This window comes from Alligator sinensis, unplaced genomic scaffold (assembly GCF_000455745.1).
Source record: "Alligator sinensis unplaced genomic scaffold, ASM45574v1 scaffold30_1, whole genome shotgun sequence".
NCBI classification, from domain to species: Eukaryota; Metazoa; Chordata; order Crocodylia; family Alligatoridae; genus Alligator; species Alligator sinensis.
In genome coordinates this window covers 12,850-21,385 of record NW_005842060.1, presented here as the reverse complement: position 1 = coordinate 21,385, position 8,536 = coordinate 12,850, and positions in this window count along the sequence as shown.

Sequence of the window (8,536 nt, the reverse complement as noted above, 5' to 3'; positions counted from 1 at the left end):
GATGATCCGTAAGGCTCACAGGCCTTGTGCGTGGCACGCCGATACAGATCTTCAAATGTTCAAAGTACAGCTCCCCAGTGACTTCAACCACAGCTGTGAGTGATCAGTACTTTTGCAGACTGGGTCCCGGGATTTCAAGTAAAGTATATATAAAATCAACAGTTAATGTGTTTTAGGTTTACTAAAGTGAAGTGCTCAGTAATATCTGAAACGTTGAGACTTGCCTCGTATCAGGTAAGGACCATAGCTCACCCTGGATTATTAGGAATCCAGATCTCCAGGGCAGCACTAAGCTGCCTTAATGTGACACAGTCTTTTCTTTCTTCACTCATTCCTTGTACACCTTTCCATTTTGATAATGAAGGAAGCTGGATTCCACAGACAGCACTTTCTTTTGTTCTAGAACCCCAGTTTATCTTTACAGCAGGTTGTGCGGGCCGGGCACGCCCCGAGCCCTTTTTCGCGCTGCACGCGGACTGTGGCCAGCAGCCCGGGCACGCGGGGGCGGAGAGGGGTGGCTTTCGCTCTGGAATTAGGCACGGACGCGTATCGGTAGTTTAAAAGATTGTTTACTTACACCGAGATGGCAGTGGTGTAGGCTGGAAAGCTTGCTTCAGTTGCAGTTACAGAGAAGAAAAAGGAAAGAGGCGGACAAGAGTTCTAGACTCGTGAACTCTAGCCCAATCCGGCTGAAGGCTCTGAACACGCGAGCCCGTTGCGTCAGCCGAAGAAAGTACTCGTCCGGAAGAGCTCTGAACCAACTCACACGAAGTTTGCTAGGCTCCGTGGGTCCAGTTCTTTTGCGCGCGGGTGGGGTACGTCTAGGAATTCTATCGGCGACGGGGAGACGCTAGAGATTTATCAGATCTCCGTAGCCTGCTTCAAATGCACTGGGTCCGTGAGGATCCGCAGTGCTTAGAGATCTTCACACAGCGTGAAGTCTCCTCCTCCCTTGTTCGTGGAGTCCTCCAACTTGGGCGGAAACCACTCAAGCCTCTTATACGGCTAGCAAGCCAATCACTAGCCGCCACGTGTGAATAATTTAGAACTGGCCAATAATGGGACCCAAATCTACATACAAATGGCGGGAACTCTTTGCAACGAGCATTTCTGTGCTGCAACAAAGAAATGCACCCTGCAAAGAAAGCTTCAAATCGGCGGGAAATTCTCCCTTGCACCGGGGTTCTCTTTTGCAGCAGAAAACTCCACCGTGCAAGGAAGCTTGCAATTTAGCGGGGACAATTTAGCAGTGCCGAAGCACACACAAATAAAAATCACACCTTTTGGGTTGTGACACAGGTCAACTCTGCACTGAATGAAGCAGGGATCTTGAGGAAAAAGTATGTGATGAAAGACACTGTCATAATATATAAGCACAAGTAAACCAAAATAGGATCTTATAAACCACCTATATTTTAGCATTTCTTAATGTTTTTTTGTTTAACTTTGTAACCTTAATAATGTTCTTTTAACATACTTGCTTTGCGTGTAATACTATTGTTTTTTTTTTTAAAGAGACATCATGTGGCATCATGCTGAAATCTGTGATTCATTAGTAGGGTCAAAATCCTTAGACTTGCTATAGTAGTTGTCTTGTATGTGGGTTAGACAGGGAGAGAGAGACTTGTTAATGTGTTTCACTGGTACTTGTTAGCAGCAGAAAGATAGTGAATTTTAGAATCTTTGTTTCTACTCTGGGCTGTGGAGGGGAGTGTGCTCTTCTGGGCATAGGCTTCACATGAGTTGATCCTTACTTCCCCTTATCCTCCAACCTGTTCCATCTCTATCCATTCATGCATCCTTATCCTGGTCCCATTCTCTACTGCTCACACTTCTGATCCCAGTCCCAGACTCCTTATCCAGAAAGTCCAAGTTATAGTCTCCCCCAAATTCCAGTCTTCCTCCAGGATTGCCATCCAGACTGTCACTGCTTCTCAGCTCACTGTTTCCTAAGTAGTTATTCTTGTCCCAGTCACCTCCACTAATGCTTCTGGTTTTTGTCCCCTCTGCATTTGAGCTGGGTAATTTCCTCCTCAAGAATGACATCATTGAGACTACCCGAGAAGGAAATCGCCATTTTTTCCATTTGGTTGCCTGGGTGTGTTTTCTAGCCCGTTTTAGATGTATTGAAGAAGAGGTTGTTACATGGCTTGGTCTTGGTAAATCATGCATAGTCTGGCCATACAAAAGCTACAAAGGGATAAAATATGCTTAATATACATAGCATCTTCAGGGATTTACCTGCTAGAATTGAAGTCTTTACTAAACATAAATTAGGGCTGAACACAGGCTACATTTTTTCAAGGGTTTCTTCAAAATATTTTTTTAACATATGTGATTAACTTCCTGATTTTCTAAAGAAATTGATGATAACAAATATACAAGAATATCTCTCCATATGTTCTTGAATATTGCAAGCTTCACAGTATCTGCACAAGAGTTACAGTTTTACAATGGTGAAAACTACAAGGCCATATTATACAAGACTAAATAATTCTATGTAGAAAAACTGCTTTAGTTTGTTCATTTTATGGAGGGGATGTGCATGAACAGGGAAAGAAGAGAAATCTTTTTTTTGTGGGAAGGATAAGAACAGTATAGCATTCCTTGATGCATTTAATTCAAACTTGCATCATTAATGCTTTTTGATACGTGTGTAAAGAGTAGCACATGCAGGAGAGTATCTTTGAGGAAGAGCTGCTGCTACTACAAAAGTCAAGGCAGGGTGGCACCCTAGCGACTAACTTGTTTAAAAAGTCACGAGCTTTTGTAAGCAAAGTCTAGTTTGTCAGTTGCTATACCTCTATCTACTTCAAGAGTAAGTGAATTTGCTTGATCCTAGTATAGTATGAAAATACTAGAATAGTTTGTGAATATTCTCATCTTATAATAAGTTCTTTCAACTTCTTGACTGAATGTTACAAAAGGTAGTAAAATCTAAAAACTCAGTAAATTATGATAGTTAAATGAATGGGTGTATTTCTGTGACAGCCATAACTTGAACATAAGAACCAGAAAGCAGTTATGTCTGATAGCCATTTCCTTTCTGTGTTAAGTAAAGGTTCTGAAAAATGTTTGGATAAGCATTCTACTTGGTAAGTAACTCAAAAGATGTTTCTTGTCCCTAATCCCATAAGGAAGGAAGGAAAATATTGATTTTTCTAGGGACAGAATCTAAGGTAAGTATGGCATGGGAGTTAGACACCAGGATTACAGGCAAGTGATCATTACTAAAACCATATAGTCACTTTTATGATTCCATTCTTCCAGATGCGTCACAATAGGGAGAGAAGCCTTTCCTGTTTGGATGTGTTGAAGAGTTTGTTACATTGCCTGGTCTCTGTAAATCATGCACAGGAGTACACTGTGGATGTGAGACTTTCCTAAACCAGCATTTTTCCAGCAGCCAAAATCTAGCAATGCTCTCAAACATGAGGTGATTATCATTGACATTTAAAAACAATGAAGAGATTTAAGATGTAGTTAGTTCCGAACAAGAGTAGCAATTAAAGAATAATTGTCTACTTCATGGTTTCTAAGAATGGTAGAATGATGCAAGTTCAGGATACAAATTGTGGCTCTGTAGCAGCTTTTAGAAACATGCAGGATTTAATGTACGAAATTTGGTGGACACTTAGCTTAGATTTAATCAGAGTTTGTGTGAGGTGCTGTGAACAGCATAGATACTGTAACTTTAAAACTTCCTTTTAAATTATTTCTGGGCATGTGTATAGGCACATTAATCGTAGGTATTATTTCCCTTAGGTCATCTAAAATAAAGTACATTTGTAACTTTTTTAGTTAAATTTTGTACTCTAACTCTGCTGTCATCTATTGGTGTGAGAAGTAAATCTTGACATTGATCACTAACTGGTAATAGTTGAGTGATTACCTGCCATAGTTTTGGTGATCATATTTAAGATTGTGACTGATTTGTTTTGGATATAGCAATCCTTTTTTTCTAAGGATATATTGCAAAAAATTGAGTTAACCAAGAATAATAAATTTGGAGGACTTTAAATGATTCAAGAGAGTGTGTGGGAGCAACATAGCATCATAGGAATATAGGACTGGAATGGACCCCACAAAGCCATCTAGTCCACCCTTTGCTCAAGGCAGGAGCATTCCTGACTAAACCATCCCATCCCAGCCAAATGTCTGTCCAGCCTACTCTTGAAAATTCCGTGGATGGAGATTCCACAAAAAATCTAGGTAGCTTCTTCCAATGAGCACCTTCATAGAGAGTTTCTCCTTATCTCCAAAGTAAATTTCCCTTTCTGAAGCTTGAGGCCATTGCTCCTCCCTTATGGCCATAAAGAAAAGACCATTTCCATCCTCTCTGTAATCACCCATCAGGTATTTGAAGACTTATCAAATTCCTCCTCAGTTTTCTCTTCTCCAAGCTAAATAAACCCTAGTTCTTTCAGACATTCCTCCAAAGCTTGCCCCTCAGGCTCTTAATTAATTTCTGTTGCTTTGTGCTGGACTCTTTCCAAATTGTCCATGTCGTTCTTGAAGTATGGGGCCCAAAGCTGCACTCACTACTCCAGTGCTGATTAGACTGGAAGAATCACTTCCTTTGATTTTTCAAGTGACACTTCTGTTAATATAACCCAGTATGCTATTGTCTTTTGTTGTAAAAAAAAAAAAAAAGAGGGCGCTGCTGGCTTATATTCAGCATATGGCCTACTGTAATCCCCAGATCTTTTTCTGCAGTATTGCAGCCTAGCCAGTCACTCCCCAGTCTATATTTGTGCATGCAATTATTTTGTCCCTAGTGCAGGACTTTGTACTTGTCCCTGTTGAGTCTCATCTGTTTGATTGCAAACCATTTCTCCAATCTATCCAGCTCATTCTGGATCCTAACCCTACTCTTTGGAGTATCTGCAGGTCCTCTGTCTTTGGTGTCATCTGCAGATTTGTTAAGTGTGCACTCAATCCCATCATCAAATCATTAGTGAAGATGTATTAAAGAATGCCAGATTCAGGACAGGCCCCTGGGAAACCCCACTTGATACCTCCTCTCAAATAGACATTGAGCCATTGAGTATGATGATCCAACCAGTTAGTGTTCCACCGTACAGTACTTTCATCTAGTCTGTATTTCCTTAGCTTGTTGAGAAGGATGTTGTGAGAGACTGTGTGAAAAGCCTTGCTAAAGTCAAGGTATATCGCATCTACTGCTCATTCTCTCCTGCTGCCCCCACAATCCAGAGCCTAGCACTTTATCATAGAAGGAAATCAGGTTGATCAGTCATGACTTGCTCTTGGTGAGTTATGTTGACTGTTCCCGATCATGTTGTTTTCCTCTAGATGCATCACAGTGGATTCTCTGAGGACTTATTTTGTAATCTTTCCAGGTATAGAGGTCAGGATGGCTGGTCTTTAGTTCCCCAGATAGTCCTTCTTCCCTTTCTTAAAGATGGGCACTATATTTCCCCTTTTCGAGTCATTCAGGACCTTACCTGACCCCTGTGAGTTCTCCAAGGTGATAGCTGATGGTTCCAAAATTACTTCAGCCAATTCTGTCAGTACCCTAGGTTGCATCCCATGTGGCCCTGCTGACTCGAAAACATCTAGCTTCTCTAAGTAATCCCTCACCTGTTCTGTCATTACTCTAGACGGTTTGTCTCCATACCTATCTTTACTGCCACCAGCACTTGTCATCTGGTAGCTGCCCCTATTTGTGAAAACTGAAGGAAAAAATTCAGACTTCTCTGCATCATCTGCTTTCTTCTTTCCATAAGGGACCTGTGATTTCTCTGGTCTTCCTCTTACACTTGACATGCTCATAGAGTCCCTTTCTGTTTTCTTTTATGTCCCTTGCCAGCTGCATCTCACGTTGTGCTTTGGCCTTTCTAATTTTCTTTGTGCATGCCAGTGTGATTCTAGCTCCTAGTACTATGACCCAGTTTTCACTTTTTATAGGCTTTCATTTAGAGTTTCAACTCACTGAAGAGATTGCTATTTAGGCAGATTGGCCTCCTGTTGTACTTCCCTGTCTTCTGTTGCACTAGGATAGGTTGAGGCCCTTGAGGCCTTCTTGAAGTATAGCTAGCTCTCTAGGCCCCCTTCCCCCTCAGAATTGCTTCCCTGGGGATTCTGCCCACCAGTTCCCTGGGCCACTTAAATTCCTTGAAAATGAAGCCTCAGTGATAGATCCTTCATTTTCAATAAATTGAGAAACTAGTCTACTAGAAGTAATGATTTTCACAGGATGGTGTTGAAGAATCAAGTGTAGAACTTGAGTCCTTGGCTCTTCAGCCTTTACTTGGTTGCTTAAAGTCCTCTTAAGATTCTTGTGGCTTTGTTGTGGAATCTGTATAATTGTAATAAAGTTGTATCCCATTTTTTAATGCTTTTTTGTTCCTCTTCTACCAGCTGCCCCCCTTGTCCTTCAGCTTATTCCTTTTCCTGTTGCTATTCACAGCTTTCAAAAGTAGTAACAGGGAATGCACACATCGTCTTGATTCCTTCTAAAGGCTTCGGTCAACAAATTGAGTGACTATATTGTTTTAAATGGAATTATTTTTCTAATTGGGAACACTATTAGAAATAGTGGAAGAGACTGAATTTTCTGCTGGTTTTGAGACAAGTAGAAGAAAAGTTGTGAAAGAGAATGCTTTAAAAGTCTTCACATTATTCTCCATCTTCACATATATCTCATTATCTTTAACACAAACTGTATGAGCATCTAAGGATTTTAAGTGAAGATATAGCTGTGTTTCCCATTAAAATCAGTGAGTGTTATGGAGTTGAAATCTAGCATGCGATTGAAATTGTCTCCCTTAATGTAGTTTCCACTTTTATTTGTGCGTGTGTATGTATGTGTGTGTATGTATGTATGTGTATATATATGAGTTTCCATTGATATTTATGGTTAATCTTAAAATAAGAAGGGAGTAACTGCAACTAGTGTTTTAGAAGATTTTAAGTATATTTACACGCATCCCATAATTCTAGCCATTGTGCAGCATGCAGTAAGCCTAAACTGACTTCTGCTGTGTCAAAAAGACATTAAAAATCTATCTTGTTCTTTTAGATGAGGCACAAAAGGAGCTGTGTTTTTTTTTCACTACTGACATCAAAGTGAGTACTAAGGCTGTATCAAAGTCTTAACTCTTTTCTCCATTAGTAATGTTCAGTAAATAAATCAGGGCTCTGGGGTCTCTGAAAGGTTAGTCTCTTTCCTTTTAGGTTGTATTTTTTAAATAGTAAGTATTCCTAGTATAGTCATCTCTTTTTATCAAGAAAATATGTATAGTAAATCAGGAAAATTGAGTTAAAATAATGTATTATGCAATCAACCTTTTATTTTTCCATCAAAAAACCTATTCAAATATGTATTCCCTCTAGCTTAAAATCAAATACTTTAAGTATGGTTACTTTCATGGCAATGTAATGTTTCTGTATTTTTAAATGGATTTATAGAAGTATATTTGTTAGGGTTATAAAAATGTATTTTAAAACTTAAAGTGGGTATATTTGGCATTTAGTACTGTAACCTCAGACCACTAATGAGTTAAATGTATTTTAATAAAGAAAAAGAGATAATATTTTCTGTTTCAAAGTTATTTTAGTATCTAGTACTCTTTGATGTAAAAAAGTGCAGATCGGTAATCTGAATTATGGGTGAGTACAGTAGTTTTTAGTTTTTAAAGTAAGAAATATTCTAATTTCTAAATTATCTGTAGTTTATGTTGTTCTACATACATAGTTTTAATAGTGTTTGCTTCCAAGGTTCCTTCTAAGGTGCGTGCGTGCGCGGCCACGCACAAATAAAAGTGTGGCCGTGCACCAGGAGAGGCTGGAGCGGGAGCCTGGCGCAGGCTCCGCCAGCTCTGGGGAAGTGCTCCGCTCCCCGGCATATTGCTTCCTGTATATATGCAGATTGACAGCATGAACACCCCAAAAAATCTAAATAGGAGATGCAGCATTTCTCTTCTGTGACGTCAGTTAATGTTTCATTCACTAAAACAAATGCTTAGAACTTTGTAATTGAAACACTTCGTGTTTAGTGTTGTACATAGGTTTTAGCTAACATAAAAATGTTCAGTGATGGGAATGGGATTTTCAAATGTGAATCTTGGAAGTAGAAATAATTGATAAAAGATGGCTATTTCAGCATTAGCTTCCTCAAGGCAGATTTATAGGTTTTAAAGTTTTGGACTTTAAATGATTGCATAAAATATTTTTACTTGCTTTTAATGTAAAGCTGTTTCATGATTCTGGATTTGCATGTATATGTAATTGAGAAGTTAATCTTGAGCCTTGATGCCCAGCAAGCTAGCAAATATATGTTTAGAACAGGGGCAGACAAAATATGGCGCGCTGGCTGAATTCAGCCCGCCAGGTCATTCTATCTGGCCCACAGGGCACCTAAAAAGTTTAGAAAATTAATATTTATCTGCTCCTGGCTGCCTGTCAAAGATGACATGAGCCAGGGGCAGTAGGACCCAGGGGAAGCAGGCAGGAGTCGAGAAGAAGGCTGGCCGGGCCCTGCCCCACTAGCCTCTTCCAATGGAAGTCTCTGCTT